Source organism: Gordionus sp. m RMFG-2023, chromosome 2 (genome assembly GCF_954871325.1).
Source record: "Gordionus sp. m RMFG-2023 chromosome 2, tfGorSpeb1-WG-v2, whole genome shotgun sequence".
NCBI lineage: Eukaryota > Metazoa > Nematomorpha > Gordioida > Chordodea > Parachordodidae > Gordionus > Gordionus sp. m RMFG-2023.
In genome coordinates this window covers 31,107,996-31,124,361 of record NC_088776.1, presented here as the reverse complement: position 1 = coordinate 31,124,361, position 16,366 = coordinate 31,107,996, and the positions used below count along the sequence as shown (strand labels likewise).

Genomic DNA, 16,366 nt, shown 5'->3' with positions numbered 1-16,366 from the left:
TTATTGAAAAATTATTTTTACACAAATTTTAATCATTTTTTTAGAAATATGATAAAAGGCTTTTCACAGTTTACTGACTCTTAAATAGCGCCCCTTTTTGTTTTTACAAGGATAAGCTATTAAATAATATAATTTTATAAATTTTGTGGCTAAATAGGAAATTAGCAATTCAATCTGATACCCTCTATTTGATAAAAATTATTTTACTGAAGTATTTACCTACTTTAAGAATTTAACTGACTGAATACAGAATCACTATAAAACTTGCAAAATTATATTTTTACTGCCCAATTTTAATTAAATACTGCCAAAAGTAATGAAAAATGCTGACCACTTTAATCAAAATACATCCAGAGGTGATTATCAGCAGTGAGTATTATATTTTTCTAATCTAACAATTATTATTTTGTTAATGAATTTTTTTCAAAAGTTACAGAAAAGAAATATTTATAATTTTATTAAATGATATATAGAATAATAAATTATATTATTCAAAAGAAACAATTCTAGAACGTATATGTTCTCCAATTGAAGAGAGAAAATTGGGCAAGTCCCTTCTCTCTTCTAAATAATCAATGCATAAATTTTTTAAAATAGTTTGTTTCGTTGCATAAATACGATTTTTTTGGGGAGTGTATGTCCCAATATTCCATTGGCCGATTTTTCCCATATCAACCGCTATTTCCATCCTTATTTTTTCGAGTAGTTCCCATATCTTCGGTTTTTTGTTGCCTACAATATGCTTAAATCGGTTATTCCATCCTTCACATACATTGTTTGTTCGATTTTCCCCAGCAATCGTAACATTGAACACATTCCATGTTTCTGGTGGGAACAATGGCTCTACTTGCCTTTGAGAGTTTTTCCCATGTCTCAATTCTCCATTCACATAATTTTTATCAAAATAAAACAATAATTCTTTGTTTTCATCCGATACAATGGTTTTTAAATACTCCATACCTCGTTTGACATCGTGTATAGGTAAGAATGCTAATCCATCGATCATAGCTGCAAATAAGCATAACATTGGATCAGTTTGATATGATGATTCTAACCCCAATTCCTGAATCTTTCTATGAGTTGATTGAGTAAGATGATAAAAACATCCTTGGATGTTGATATCTCTACCTAAAAGCTGAAAAAATATAGATTAAAATTATTGTATAGGTTTTATTTAATATTTATGTCTTTATCAATTTTTATTAATTACACTGTGTGACAAGAAAAATGGGAGAAAAAATAAATAAAAACAAGTTTTGGTGCAGAATTTGACATTGAGTTCGAATTCGTTTTCTAAGTTTTCCCTTCACGTCAAGTTTTAAAAATATTATCGTATAAAGGCAACTTTTCGAAATCTCAAAAATGGTAATACGGATATATTTTAAAAAGTATCAAATGAAAATCCCTGAAAATTGGTGATAGTGTTAGATTTATATTTCCTTATAAATTTATTAATTTTTATAATTTTTTATCGATTGCTTTTTGAGAAAAATGGTAAAGAATTTCGTTTTGGGGGGTCTTAAGTTTTCAATTTAAATTCCCGGCAAGAATCGTATAAATATGTTGGCGGACTACTGCTGGAGTATCTTTTTTGAAAATAAATCATCAACTTCATATTTGCGGAAATATATTTAGATTTACCATTAAATGTTTTTAAATTCGATAAATTTTATGTTATTGTTTAATTTGTTTTAAATTCAATAAATTTATTGTATATTACAAGTTAAATCCTATATAATAATGAAGGAGGGGGTGAGACAACGGACCGATAAAAGGTTTATTAAAAGTAAAATATGAGATAGGTTAGCTTAGCATAATATATTTATTTAAATATGAGAAATGTAACTATTTCATTTAAAATAAATTGTTTGGGAATCGTACCTTGTGCAGTGTAGCGAAGAGAACGAAAGCTACAATAAATATATTAAATGTAAGCTATATTAAAAAAGAATCTAGAAAAATAATTCCCCGGAAAAAAAATCTCCGTTTTTAAGAAAATTAAAATTACAAAATTAGGAGAAAAAATTCCCTATAAATAAATCAACGAAATAATAATTCTCAAATAAAATATTTAAAAATTTTGATAAAATTAATTCTGAAGAATTATTAGGATTATGTTTTATACGTATTTATAGATATATAAAACGAAAATCAACATTTTTCAAATTATATTTTTAATAAATTTGGTCAATCGAATATTTAGTGAGTGGTCGGTTTTGAGCTCGGCAATCGGTCAAATCAAATTATTTTCAAAATATTTTTTAGAATAATGCTTAGCACGTAAATATACACGTATAAAACAAAAATGAAGAGATTTTGATAAATAACGCCAGCAATATTTACTTTAAAAAATTTCCATTGTTTTACTATTCTAAACCTACTCATTAAACATCAAAGAAACCTAAAAAAAAATTTTAATTTTTAGGTTTTTCATATGTATCTATATACCCAAATATAAAAAAAGTGCTATCCAATCATCATTCCGGTTTCCTAAAATGATACATATTCAAACATATAACGCCCTCTTACGGATATATATTTGTTAATTTTTAAAATTGAATAAAATGTATATTTGTTTTAATAAGCTAAAAATAAATTTCTTATTAATAATATTAAATAAAAATAAAATTATATACCATATCATTTAATCAGTATTCTTCATTTATAATAAAAAAATGATTTAAATATATTTTAAAAAAAGTTTAAAAAATTATCATTAAAAAATTATACGTAATAAATTTTTGATTGATTTATAATTGATAATGATTGATTGCCTTTTAGCAATGCAGTTTAGCAATGCATTAGCAATTCAATGTATAGTGGGGAAATTTTTTCCGGGGAATTATTTTCCAGGGGAATTTTATTCCGGGGATTTTTTTTCCGGAGAATTATTTACCTGGGAATTATTTTCTGGGGAATTTTTTTCCGGGAAATTATTTTCCTGGGGATTTTTTCCGGGGAATTAATTTCCGGGGATTTATTTTCCGGGAATTTTTTTCCGGGATTTTTTTTCCGGGGAATTATTTTCCGGGATTCTTAAGGATGCCATTTAAATTCAAGTCAAGTTTTAAAAGATATCTAAGTTTCGAAATATTTATATTATGGCTAAAACGATGGTTGCAATTATTACACATGACCTGGAGGTTGAAGAATCTTGTCAGATTCTGAGAATTGTAAATTTATTTTAAATCATTATTTAGCTTCTTCTTCTGATGATGATGATTCTGAGACTAATGATTCAGACTGGAAAAATTGTTCGTTTATTTTACCTTATCGTTTTAAAAATTTTCTACTTTTACTAATTTATCAATTTTACATAAATATTTATTAACCATTGCTACTAGCTCATGTACTGTCAAAAGGGTGTCACAAATAATTAACTGTTTTCTGAGGCGGGGTGGGGTACTTTTAAGGGGGTATTTTTCTTCCATCGCACAGAATGTGTAGGGGCCACTGACTTTAACATTTTTGTGTTTATCACAAATAGTAACTTAAATTAAAAAACACTTTTTATTGCTTTTGTCATTCGACCAAATGTATTTTTGTTATGAAAATATTATCTACAGCGCACATAATCGATATAAAAAAGTTATAGAAGGACGGGATTGTTTGAGGATAAGGATCTTTTTCACTTTGCATTTTTTAACTTTAATTATTTTATTTTATATGTAGATTTAATCTTTTTGTAATGCTACGGATTAAATTTGGTTATGTTTACTATTGAATAGTAACTTGCTATTGATTACTATTTAAAATAAAGAACAAAAACCTATTATATTGACGTGGGTCTTCATATGTGTTATTTTTATTTTGATTCTCAATCTCACCTTTTTAATAGGTTCTTATCATGACCAAAAGACCCAAAGACCCGAGATCTCTATTCCGTCCTTGAATCCTCTCCTGCTCTGAGCCCTTCTCTTTTTATTCCTGAGCTGATCGGCGCACCTAATCTTGTAACGACCATAGTCCCTTCCCCGTCTCGTAAGATTCTCAATCCTATAAATAACTCCAAGTGTAACACTTTACAATTAATTAAAATAAACAGGTCACATTTTATTTCACAATGGATCACCAGAAAATCCCAGAAACTAAAGATTTAATATTTGATTTTCTTAAATATCCCATAGAGGATATGAATAAGAAAACAGATTTGGAAACCTGTTAAACTTTGAATAACTTAAAAATGAGTGTTAGGATTTTACTATTTTTAGGTTATCTTAATATAAAAAAGTTATTTATAAAATATAGCCAGACGTGAGTCCAACAAAAAGTTTTGAGGATTGTTACCCCTCTCTTATATAAATTTTATTGGAATAAAAGCATATATAGTGAAGACCACTGTTCGGTTATGGTTGGAAATGATTTTTAAAGACTGAATTGTTCGCAAAACTAAAAACCAAATTGAAAAATTTTATAACTTAGCTAATTTACAAATAATTAACAGGGCTTTGAACCCTAGTTCTAATAAAGGGTTCGGGTTCAGTAAAAAATCTCGGGGCCAAGTTCTGGTTTGGAGTCCAGAAAAATTAAACAAATAGAAACATCGATATTTTAAAATTAATTATACTTTTGATATTTAGGTTACCGTCTAAAATATACAAAAAAAATAACTATTTTCCTTATTTGATAAAGCCTTTTCCTTTTCCCGTAGAATTTTCCCTCTTTTGATTGACCTTTTCCTTATTTGTAGACTCTTTCCCTTTTTTGATTGGATCTTTTTAATATGTTTTTAATATTTTTCCTTTATTTGATCGATCATTTTTCTTTTTTGATCGACTTTTATCTTTTTTTTATCGGACCTTATCCTTTTTGGTTGACAATTTTCTTTTTTTGAATGACCCTGTATTATTATTTATTAAATATTACTATTAAAATTTGGATTTAATTTTTATTTAAAAAAAATAAAATAATATTAAATTTACTTTTTTAGACACATAGTAAATTAGGTGTTTTTATCATCTTTTCTCTAAAAAGTAAGCTAAAATAAAAGATATAATAGAGCTCGTCATTTGAGTAAGATGCTTAGAAAAAACTATCCATATCAAGTTCGTACAGAGTGGGGGAGGGGGAGGGGAATCCTCAATCTCCCACCTATCTCTTAGCAAAAATTTTTGAAAAAATATAAAAAGTTATGAATTACAAAGTGCTCTATTTCAATAATTTAATTTTAAATTTTAGCAAAAAGTGAAAATTAATTTAAAAATTTTTTCGAGAGGACTTGGATTTTCATCCCTCATTTTAATGGCAATTGCTTGTTTCCTTTCTTCACTGATATCCTTTAACGACTCTATTTCCTCGCTTATTAAGTTGAACTATCCCTTTTTAACTTCGGCCAAACAATCTTGGCTTACTCTAGTTCTCCAAGGATCTGAGCACCCGATGTCAAGTCATTTAAAGAGCTTTCTAGTTATAATGCTTCAATGTACATTTGAAAAACTTTGTATGTGTCCCAATCTAACTAACCTTCAACTACTCAGAAAAGCAAAAAAAAACCTGGCCATGAATGTCTAGATGCGATTCCGAGTGGTATAGAGGAAATGTTACTCACAAACGATGAGTTTCTAATTGCCATTGGCCATAGGCTAGGGTGTTTTATCCCATCTATTGACATCTGTGCTACCTGCAATAAGCAAGTTGATCCATTTTCTAGACATTGTTTCTCTTGCCTAAAAGTCAGTGGCCGTTTTTTGCGACATGACAATCTGAATAGGTTGATTGGCAAATCTTTGATTTAGGCCGGTTTCCCCAAAATATTGGAGCCCTGGTTTCCTAAATGCGGATGGTAAGCATCCCGATGACATGTCTTTAACATCTTGGCTTGGTGGCAAAAGACTTATCTGGGATGTCTCATGTGTTACCTCCAGGCTAAAGCTAAACCCCATGGAACTCCAAGAAATAAAATTAAGAAAAAATATTTTTCCCTTCTAAATTCTTTTATTTTTATTCCTCTAATTTTTTTAGTGTTTTGGGAAACCCTGGTCCCCAATCCTTAAAATTTTTCGATCAATTGGGTAGAGAAATTTCAATAAGGATAGGGGTCAAAAACGAGTCCCTACTCCTCAAACAAAAAACAATTTGAAACCCTAAAAGGGAACTACGAGTGTTTCCTTGAAACACTCCCTTTTCCCTCTTAGAATTCTTTGTTTACATTCATAAATTTTTCAGTATATTTTTATATCAATTTCTTTATTAAAATATAAATTAAAACGTTTATATATATATTTTTTTTTGAATAAATTATTTTTTATTAATATCTTATCCCGTAAAATTTAAAATATATTTTTTTAATATTTTTTTTAAACCTTACACTGATGGATATAAGAAAATTTAACAACCAAAAATATTTCTCTTTAATTTATCTCCACTAATAACAATGAATAGGCAAAATTTCTGGATTGTATAAGATATCTTAAGAGACAGAGATTTCTGAATAGAATTATTTCTAAGACTTGTGCTACAAGAAGTAAAAATGTATGCCCGACAAGATGGAGTCTTAGACATCATGCTGCTGCAGAAATTTTGTATTTAGAAGAGCTCTTTTTGAGTGCCCTCTGAGAAATATCAGAATAGCTTGAACCAGATAATTTATCTGAAGCCGATTCATTACTAATTCAATAAGATAGCTGTCGTATTTGTAAATACGCGAACATTTTATATTTTTTACGGGAAATGCCAATCAACCGATTAAAATAAGGTTGATTGGAAATTAAATTAGATGTAATAAGATATATTATTTATTCATTATTATTATTTTTTTTGTGTTTAAAAAAATAGATTTTTCTTATATGTGTAAAATTAATGATTTTTGTATTTTAAAAAATTACGAATAAAGGAATTCTTTAGTATTTCTGAGTTTAGTAATTCTGCATATTTGTTGACAGTTTTTTTAGTTTCGAGAGTTTATTTAAGTTGTTTCTGTTTTTTCTTTTAGTTGGTGTTTAGGATTTTTTTAGTGTATAAGTTTAGATTTCGAGTAAAGTTTTAAGTTTTTTTTTTAGTAATAAAAAAAGTTACCTTAAATATAATAAAAATGCCCTTTACTCTCAATTATATAACTTAACAACCCAAAATAATTCTTTCTAATAATATTAAATAAATACCATTGACCATTAACAACGATCCATATTTAACATAATTATCTTTATTTCCAATAAAACCACAATAATCTAACATAAAATATGTAGAAAAATATAACATAATATAATTATCCAATTCTTCATTTCTCAAAGGTCCACAGATGACATCCAAAGGTCCACAGCTGACATCAAATCCAATATCTCCCAATCTCCCACCACGGGTTTTTCCGAACAATGAAAAAAACCCCGTGATCCTTATCTCCTCTTCTTCCCCCAAGGAAAACTTAATTCCCCTGTCAGAAAATAACTGACATTTGATGTATTATATTAAATTTATTTCTTCTTTTTTTCAACAGTTACAACACGCCCACCCTTCACAAGCCCAGCGTCCCTCTCTTTGTGGTGTTGTTGTATCGAATCACCTCTTTGAATTGTATCGAATCACCTCTTTGAATTATATCAAATCCCCCCTTTTAATTGTATCGAATCACCTTTTTGAATTGTATCAAGACGCCTTGAAGACGTTCAGGGAATTTATCAAATCGTCTTCCCTTATGATGATTTATAATATAATATCGCCGATACCTTTCAATATATAATCGCGAAAACACATATTATCAATAATGACCTGTACATTGGGGTATCTGCATTTATAATCTATGCAACATTAATATGGACAATGTAATATCAGCAAAACATAATAATTCATTCATTTTAAGATATTTGGGAAATATGAGCTATAATACACATTATTTGGATATGATTCATGGTAATTAAGAAATAATGATATCACATATAATAATGTAATGTGAACATATTGTCTGTGTGTGAAATGCAATTTCAACACATGTAATTTTCATTCTATCATGTGAAAAAAAAAACAAAGCTACATCTTTATAAATATTTCCTAAAATGAATATAAAAATCCATCTTTAGGTATTAAAAATAATTGCGAAACTTGGCCGAACAAAGATTAAAAATAAAATTACAATACATACGTATATAAATACATTTAATATTATATATGAAGGAACAAATATATAATATGTAGAAAATACAATATTTTCCATCTAGGAATTACTCAGTATCCTAAGAAAAATATACCATTTCTACCTAACTCTGTCATCACAATTAGCACAAATTCACAAAAATGTAGAATGCAAAGTAACAAAAATTGATAATATAATGGGCTATATGGTATATATGTAAAGAATTTTTAATATACCTTCACAATATAAAATACTTTGAGTCTTTTCTTTAAAAATATGTTCATAATTAAATAGTAAAATGTGATGTGTTATAAAATTATTAAAAAGATTTAAAAAAATGTATTATGCAGCATAAATTTACAAAAAAAAAAACTTTCCCCAGTATGCAAACTAAACAATATTCTCACTTCAAGGCATACCCATCAACACGGGCTGACCTTATCTGTAAAAATATTTTCCCTTCACATCATTGCATACCACACAAATAATATAATAATTGCAAATAAAACTTCTTATAAAAATTTATAATTTAAAAAAAAAATATATATATTAAATATAAAGATTTCATAATTTGGAAAAAAAAATATTATACACCATCTAATGTATCATACAAATTCCTATCCAATTTATATATACACTAAATGCAGACACTAAATCAAAATAACTATCCACATCTAACATTATAGATATTATTCTGACTTCATCATACTTCAATTCCTTCAAATTCTCATTCATAATTAAATATATCATATGTTACCTATGCAATATATTAACCTTAATTAATAATAAATTATCCCATACATATTCATCCCTTTACAAACCCAAAATGCATAATTAAATAATACACACTTTATTACAAAAGTCTATATCCATATATATTTTCATAAATTTCACATATTTAAATATTTAACAATCCTTTCTGTCCTGCTGTTCATGAGGTCTTTCAGCTTCCTATGACGGAATACCTATAACACCATTCAATGAGTTTTAAGGCATACCAAATAATGATCAAGATTATATGTACCATATACATCTAGACATAAGATAATATACCAAATATTACTGTCTTAAATTCCTGATCTTATTTCCATATTTCTGCCTAATACTCATTACATACTTTCTATCTTACACCTTTTAAGTTAAATATAAAAGTATAGAAATCCTTAAACTCATGTATCTGTATAGTTTGTAGTACATTGCATTGTCAAAATTTCTCTTATGTAATATGTATACAACAAAAATTTTGTTTTACTTTAAAACCGAATCAACCCACTCTTTCGATCTTGGTCAGCTGGCAACAATAAAAAAAGTTACCTTAAATATAATAAAAATGCCCTTTACTCTCAATTATATAACTTAACAACCCAAAATAATTCTTTCTAATAATATTAAATAAATACCCACTAAAAAAAAAACTTAAAACTTTACTCGAAATCTAAACTTATACACTAAAAAAATCCTAAACACCAACTAAAAGAAAAAAACAGAAACAACTTAAATAAACTCTCGAAACTAAAAAAACTGTCAACAACTATGCAGAATTACTAAACTCAGAAATACTAAAGAATTCCTTTATTCGTAATTTTTTTTTTCACATATTTAAATATTTAACAATCCTTTCTGTCCTGCTGTTCATGAGGTCTTTCAGCTTCCTATGACGGAATACCTATAACACCATTCAATGAGTTTTAAGGCATACCAAATAATGATCAAAATTAGATGTACCATATACATCTAGACATAAGATAATATACCAAATATTACTGTCTTAAATTCCTGATCTTATTTCCATATTTCTGCCTAATACTCATTACCTACGTTTAAAAAAATAGATTTTTCTTATATGTGTAAAATTAATGATTTTTGTATTTTAAAAAATTACGAATAAAGGAATTCTTTAGTATTTCTGAGTTTAGTAATTCTGCATATTTGTTGACAGTTTTTTTAGTTTCGAGAGTTTATTTAAGTTGTTTCTGTTTTTTCTCTTAGTTGGTGTTTAGGATTTTTTTAGTGTATAAGTTTAGATTTCGAGTAACCCCCCCTTTTCTCTTGTTTATAATTTAATGGTCTGTGTATGTGTGGAATACCGTAAAAGGAAATAGGAAAAGTTTAAAACGTGTTTGTGTTTTGGAACGCAATTATGGATCGATTTTGTTTTTGTGTATGAAGTGAATTTTTTTTTAAAAAAAAAGAAAATTAAATAACAAAAGTGTTTAGTTAATTTAAATTTTTTTTTTGTAAAAGATTTTTTTTTAATTATAAAATTATTTTTTTTTCCCAATTAAATTTCCCGAAATATTAAATTATACTTCTTTTATTAAATTGAAGTTTTTGTTGTTATAAAGTCAATTTTTTTTTAACAAGAAATCATTACTACCATTTTCTGTAAATTAAAATAAAGAGAAGGTCAACGCATATTCTTGAACCAGTAAATTATATTTTTTTTTTTATTAAATTGAAGTTTTTGTTGTTATAAAGTTTTTTTTTTTAAGTCATTACTACTAATTTCTGAAAATCAAAATAAAGAAAAGGTCCACGTATAGCCTTGAACCAGTTATCCACAAATATTTTATCACTTTCGAGAAATGGAAACAATATCCCGTTTAGTAGACCTGGGAGATTTTTATCTCCAGGTCACCTTAATCAAGAAGCACGATGGTATGACCCTGGGAGAAGGACGCCGGAAGGAAAATCAACCACCGACGTATGGGAGTAGACGGAAGAAATGTTATAATTGTCAGGGAGAGGGTCATCTCAGACATCAATGCACGCAACTACCCAGGGATCGTGTACCTATGGGGCTGTTATCGGAAAATCCGTGGGTAGAACCATATGAAGAAAAAAAAATGATATATAACGAGATGAGTGTAGAGCAGCCGACAACTTCTGTTCTTATGGGACCGGCCATACCTGCGGATAGGTGTCCTCAGAAAAGATCAAGTTATAATGATGGACTGCCACAATTAGGGAATTCTCGCGGACATCGAGAAGTGGATATGTTGCAGAGAGCTATGGTTACAATAGCTACTGAGGTTCTACCGACGACTAGCGCAGGGGATTTTTGGAGCAGTCCCATGTCGGCTTAGGGTGAGGAATATTCATTGAACATGAGGGTGAGCATGAACATTTTTTTATACATGTGGAAAAAGATTTTTTCTTGTTTATCGACATGAAAGTTTTTTTTGTTTATCGACATGCCCTGATCCCATAAAGGGGTGGCATGTCGTATTTGTAAATACGCGAACATTTTATATTTTTTACGGGAAATGCCAATCAACCGATTAAAATAAGGTTGATTGGAAATTAAATTAGATGTAATAAGATATATTATTTATTCATTATTATTATTTTTTTTGTGTTTAAAAAAATAGATTTTTCTTATATGTGTAAAATTAATGATTTTTGTATTTTAAAAAAAATTACGAATAAAGGAATTCTTTAGTATTTCTGAGTTTAGTAATTCTGCATAGTTGTTGACAGTTTTTTTAGTTTCGAGAGTTTATTTAAGTTGTTTCTGTTTTTTCTTTTAGTTGGTGTTTAGGATTTTTTTAGTGTATAAGTTTAGATTTCGAGTAAAGTTTTATGTTTCCTAGGAGTTATTCGGTTTAGAAGGTAAAACAAAAAATTTTTAATTATATAATTTTTTTAAGAATTTTTGACTGCGCATTTGTACTACCATTATACGATTCTAATAGAGAAGTTTTTATTTTAGTGTTGTATTAATATTTTCTACAAATATTTAAATTTTTGTAATTGATTATTAGTATTAATTAAAAAAAATTTATGAGCAAATGGTTTATTTTTTTAGGCCTAGTGGGGAGTATAGTTTTGGGGATAAGGTTCTCTTTTATAAGGATTTGGGTTATAAAGTTATGTATAAGAACTTTAATGAATTGGATTTAGGTAAACAGTTGATTACTGTGGGAATATTATTAATGATGTATTTATTGATTATTATATTGAAATTGTTGGTAAAAAGGGGTACTGCGGTACTGGCAGGCATGTATTGCAGTTGGAAGAAGGACACTGCGGTGTCAGATGTTTATAAAAAGAAAATGGAGGAAACGTATTTTAATTTAATATCGGATATTTATGGGAAGAAAATAGCAGACTTGGAAAGTAATCTAAAAGATGTTTTAGAGGAAATCAAGGCTGGAAATGTTGGGGAGAGGTCAGATAGGATCCTCCTGGAAATGAAAGAAATGAAAGAAGCCATCAATGCGTTGATGAAGGAGAGCAAAGGTCCGGTTAAGAGCCAGGTGGGTGATAGAAATATGAATAAGAAATTTAATGATTACGATGAAAATAAAAGATTTGTTGAAATGATCATTTGCCATCGTTGCGGATGGCGAGGACATAAAAGGGATACCTGCGTAGTCCCAGAGCAAAGGTTTAAAGATGGATTTCCGTTAAAGAGATCTGATATAGGAAATGCCAATGTAAAAATGGTTAGTTTAAATGGGGTCCGATTATGTTTTAAGTGTAAAAGGCCGGGACATGTAGCTGTGGACTGCATGGAAGTATCACGAAATTCGTGTTGACTATATGATTGCAAGGTGAATCATATAGGAGTCGGGGCTCCGAGAGTTCGGAAAAATTTGTATAATAAAACAAATATTATTAGTCGAAATGAGGGAAATGATAGAATTAAAATAAGAAATAATTCTCGTAATTTCTCTGAGAGGGAGGTTAGTCGATTTAGGTGGGAACAATATCCGAGGAATATTGTTCGTTATCCTTTTAGAAGGGATGTTAAGAATTTTATTTGGGAAAGATGTCCCACGAATCTTGTTAAAAGAAATGTAATTGTCAGTAATAAAAATTTAAATTCCGAGTTGAATTTAAGAGGCAATGAGAATGCCAATGAAATTATTATTTTAGATAAAATAAACGCTGATTCTCCGATTAAAACATATGATATTTTAATGACGGAGAGATTAGATGGACCATGTTTGTGTCCGAGGGTTAGTTTGAAAATTGACCATAGGAATATAGAGATGTTATTTGACACCGGGGCTAGTATTTCCCTAATGTCGCAGGAGAATTTTTATAAGTATTGGCCTGGGGGTAAACTGGAAAAAGAGGCTATGTGTGTCAGGCAATTTGATGGGTCGGAAGTCGCTGTGTTGGGAAAGGCCAAATTGGGGGTTAATCTTAATGATACTATATTTTTCCTTGATTTATGGGTAGTAAAGGAAAATGTTGAGACTGTTATGGGGTGGGATTGGATTACCAAGCTTGGTCCTCCCAATAATTATTGGAATATTTTTGATACTAGTGATAATGTAATAATGGATGTTGGAGAGAGTGAAATTTTGGATAATATTGATAATAAAATTTGTGAAATTTCGGAGGAGATAATGGAGAAATCGAGTAAGTTGGATCATAATGATGAGGGAAATGAGAAGCAAATTGTGGCCGGGGGAAAAGAGGATTGGAATAAGGTTAATCAAGCTATTCCTATTTTAGTAAGGCAGTATGGCATTATTTTTGATGAAAAATTAGGTTGTTTAAATGATTATCAAGTTGATGTTCAACTGAGGGAGGGTTTTTCACCGATCTTTTTGGCTTGTCGGCGAGTTCCTTTCGAATGGAGGAAGGAGATCGATGAGGAATTAGATAGATGGGTGAAGGACGGCATTATTATTCCTGTGGGATATAGCGATTGGGCAACTCCGTTAGTGCCAGTTAAAAAGGCAAATGGTAAATTAAGACTTTGTGCGGATTTCAGGGTCACGGTCAATCGATGGGTGGTGGAGGTTAAATATCCATTGCCTAGGATTGAAGAGATTTTGGCTCAGTTGAAGGGTGCGAAATATTTTTCCAAGGTGGATTTTTCGTCGGCGTATTTGCAGTTACCTTTGAGAAAGGAGATCCGTAAATTATTGACGATAACGACTCCAAAGGGGTTGTTTGCGTTTTGTAGATTACCATTCGGGTTGAGTGTATCTGCTCCCATTTTTCAACGGACCATGGCGTCAGTTTTCCAAGGATTGGAAGGAGTATTTTATTATATGGATGATGTATTAATTACGGGAGTGACGGCGGAGCAGCATAATCAACGTTTGGAGGAAGTGTTTAGGAGAATTCGTGATAAAGGCTTGAGAGCTAGTAAGGAGAAAAGTGTTCTGGGGGTAATGGAGGTTGAATATTTGGGTCATCGGATTAATGGAATTGAAGTGAAACCTTTGGATAAAAATTTGAAGAATATATCGAACATGAAACGGCCTGACACTAAGGCTGAGTTGCAGTCTTTTTTGGGTATGGTCAATTATTACCATAGGTTCGTGGAAGATTTTGCAAAGGTGGCGGCGCCGTTATATGATTTATTGAAAAAAGGAATTCATTATGAGTGGAAGGATGTACAGCAGATTGCTTTTGAAATTTTAAAGGAAAAAATTGGAAAAGAGCCAATTTTGGTGTGTTTTGATAATGACTTGGAAATTGTTTTGGCGGTGGATGCCTCAAATAAAGGAGTTGGTGGTGCGTTATTACAGGTAATAGAGGGCTTGGAGAGACCCGTATTGTTTTTCTCGCGTGTTTTTCGTGAGGTGGAAACCAGGTATTCTGTGATTGAACAGGAGGCCCTGGCTGTGATTTTCGGGTTGACGAAATGTCGTGAATATTTGATTGGTAAAAAATTTGTAATTTTTACTGATCACAAACCGTTAATTCACTTATTTCGGAAAAACAATCGGGAGTTAATGATGTCTCCACGGTTACAACGTTGGTTGTTGTTGGTGGGCAGCTTTAATGTGGAGATCCGATATCGTTGCGGTAAAGAGAATTGTTTGCCTGATAGTTTGTCCCGATTAGGATTAAGTGAAGAAAATGATGAAGGGAACAAGGATAAGGTTCGAAACAGTGAAAAAGCCCTGGTTTGTTCGCTTTCGCATATGCTCAAAGGGGGTCCTACCAATTGGGAGGATCTTAAGTTGAGTACATTGAGAGATAGAGAAATGACTAGGATAAAGTTATGTGTAATGGGGAAAAAGACTTGGGAGGAGGATTGTAAAGTTTTTAAAAAGGTGAAGGAGGAATTGTCTGTGATAGATGATTGTTTAATGAGGGGTAATCGGGCTGTAATTCCGTTCAAATTAAGGGGTAAAATTTTAAATTTGTTACATGCTGGACATCAAGGTCAAGGGAAGATGAAATCGTGGGCCCGTGAATATGTTTGGTGGCCGGGTATGGGAAAAGATATTGAAAATATCACAAGGACATGTGAACCGTGTAATTCGTGTGCGGCGATGCCACGAAAGGAGGTGGGTCAGATATGGCCTAGGTCGAGAAAACCGTGGGAGCGCTTACATGTTGATTTTTTCGATTTAGACAAAAGGTCGTATTTTTTAGTAGTGGATTCGTATTCAAAATGGATAGAGTACGAGGAGGTACATGGATATACCACGAAAATTGTGGTAAGGAAATTGAGGGCATTAATGGCCAGGTTTGGATTGCCGGATACCATTGTATCTGATGGAGGACCTGCCTTTGTTAGCGAAAATTTCAAGCAGTTTTGTAAAGAGTCTAGGATTCGACACATTTTGACCCCGCCATATCATCCCAGCTCAAATGGTCAGGCTGAGAGGATGGTAGCAATTGTTAAGAATTGGATAAGAAAGGCCGGCAATCAGGGGAATGGGGTGTATTTGGCCCAGTTGTATTACCTCAATTCTAGGAATAAGGAAGGAGTGACACCTGCGGAATTGTTTTTGGGTCGGAGGACTAGGGTTCCCCTAGATTTTCTAAGGGCAGAGAGTCATGAGAAGGGAGTTTTGGAGGACCGAAAGATTAGGTTTGAAGTTGGAGAAAAAGTATGGACTCGTTTGTTTGACGGGAAGGGCAAGAAATGGGCCAGGGGCATTGTTGGGGTAAACAAAGGTTCAAAGTTAAATTTGATTCAATTAGAAATGGGCGGCACAGTGATGCGCCACAATGATCATATACGACCGCGGAAGTAAATCTGAGGTACCTCGTATGATAATATAAATATGAAAATATATGTATAAATAAAATGAAGGTGCATCCCGAAGGATTAGACTCGTTTCCGAGCAAATATTTAATGTGTAAATGAAGGTTTGGGGAACATATTGTATGTGGGAATGGGAAGTTAAAGGATCAAATAGGAGAGGGGCTCATCTTAAAGTGGTAAATATATATATTTATGCAAAGTTAAAGCATGAAGGAGTAAAATGTACGTGAACGGTCGGTAACCTTTTTTTTGTTTAAGTTTATGTATCATTATATGATGGTATTAGAATTTATTGATAGATGTTGTGTAAAAAAGTGAAATTGAATAAG

At 30.7% G+C, this 16,366-nt stretch overlaps 2 long non-coding RNA genes across 2 annotated transcripts in view; one reads left to right on the top strand and one right to left on the bottom strand.

Moving 5' to 3' along the window:
- The window catches only part of LOC135925188 (uncharacterized), a 47,515-nt gene that overhangs the window by 12,789 nt on the left and 18,360 nt on the right, over nt 1-16,366 (top strand). The gene's annotated exons all lie outside the window — the stretch shown is intronic.
- On the bottom strand, nt 8,900-9,419 carry LOC135924940 (uncharacterized). The gene is made up of 2 exons (XR_010571456.1): nt 9,318-9,419; nt 8,900-9,030 (listed from the first exon to the last, which is right to left on the bottom strand). It is a non-coding gene; the product is annotated as an uncharacterized LOC135924940 (long non-coding RNA).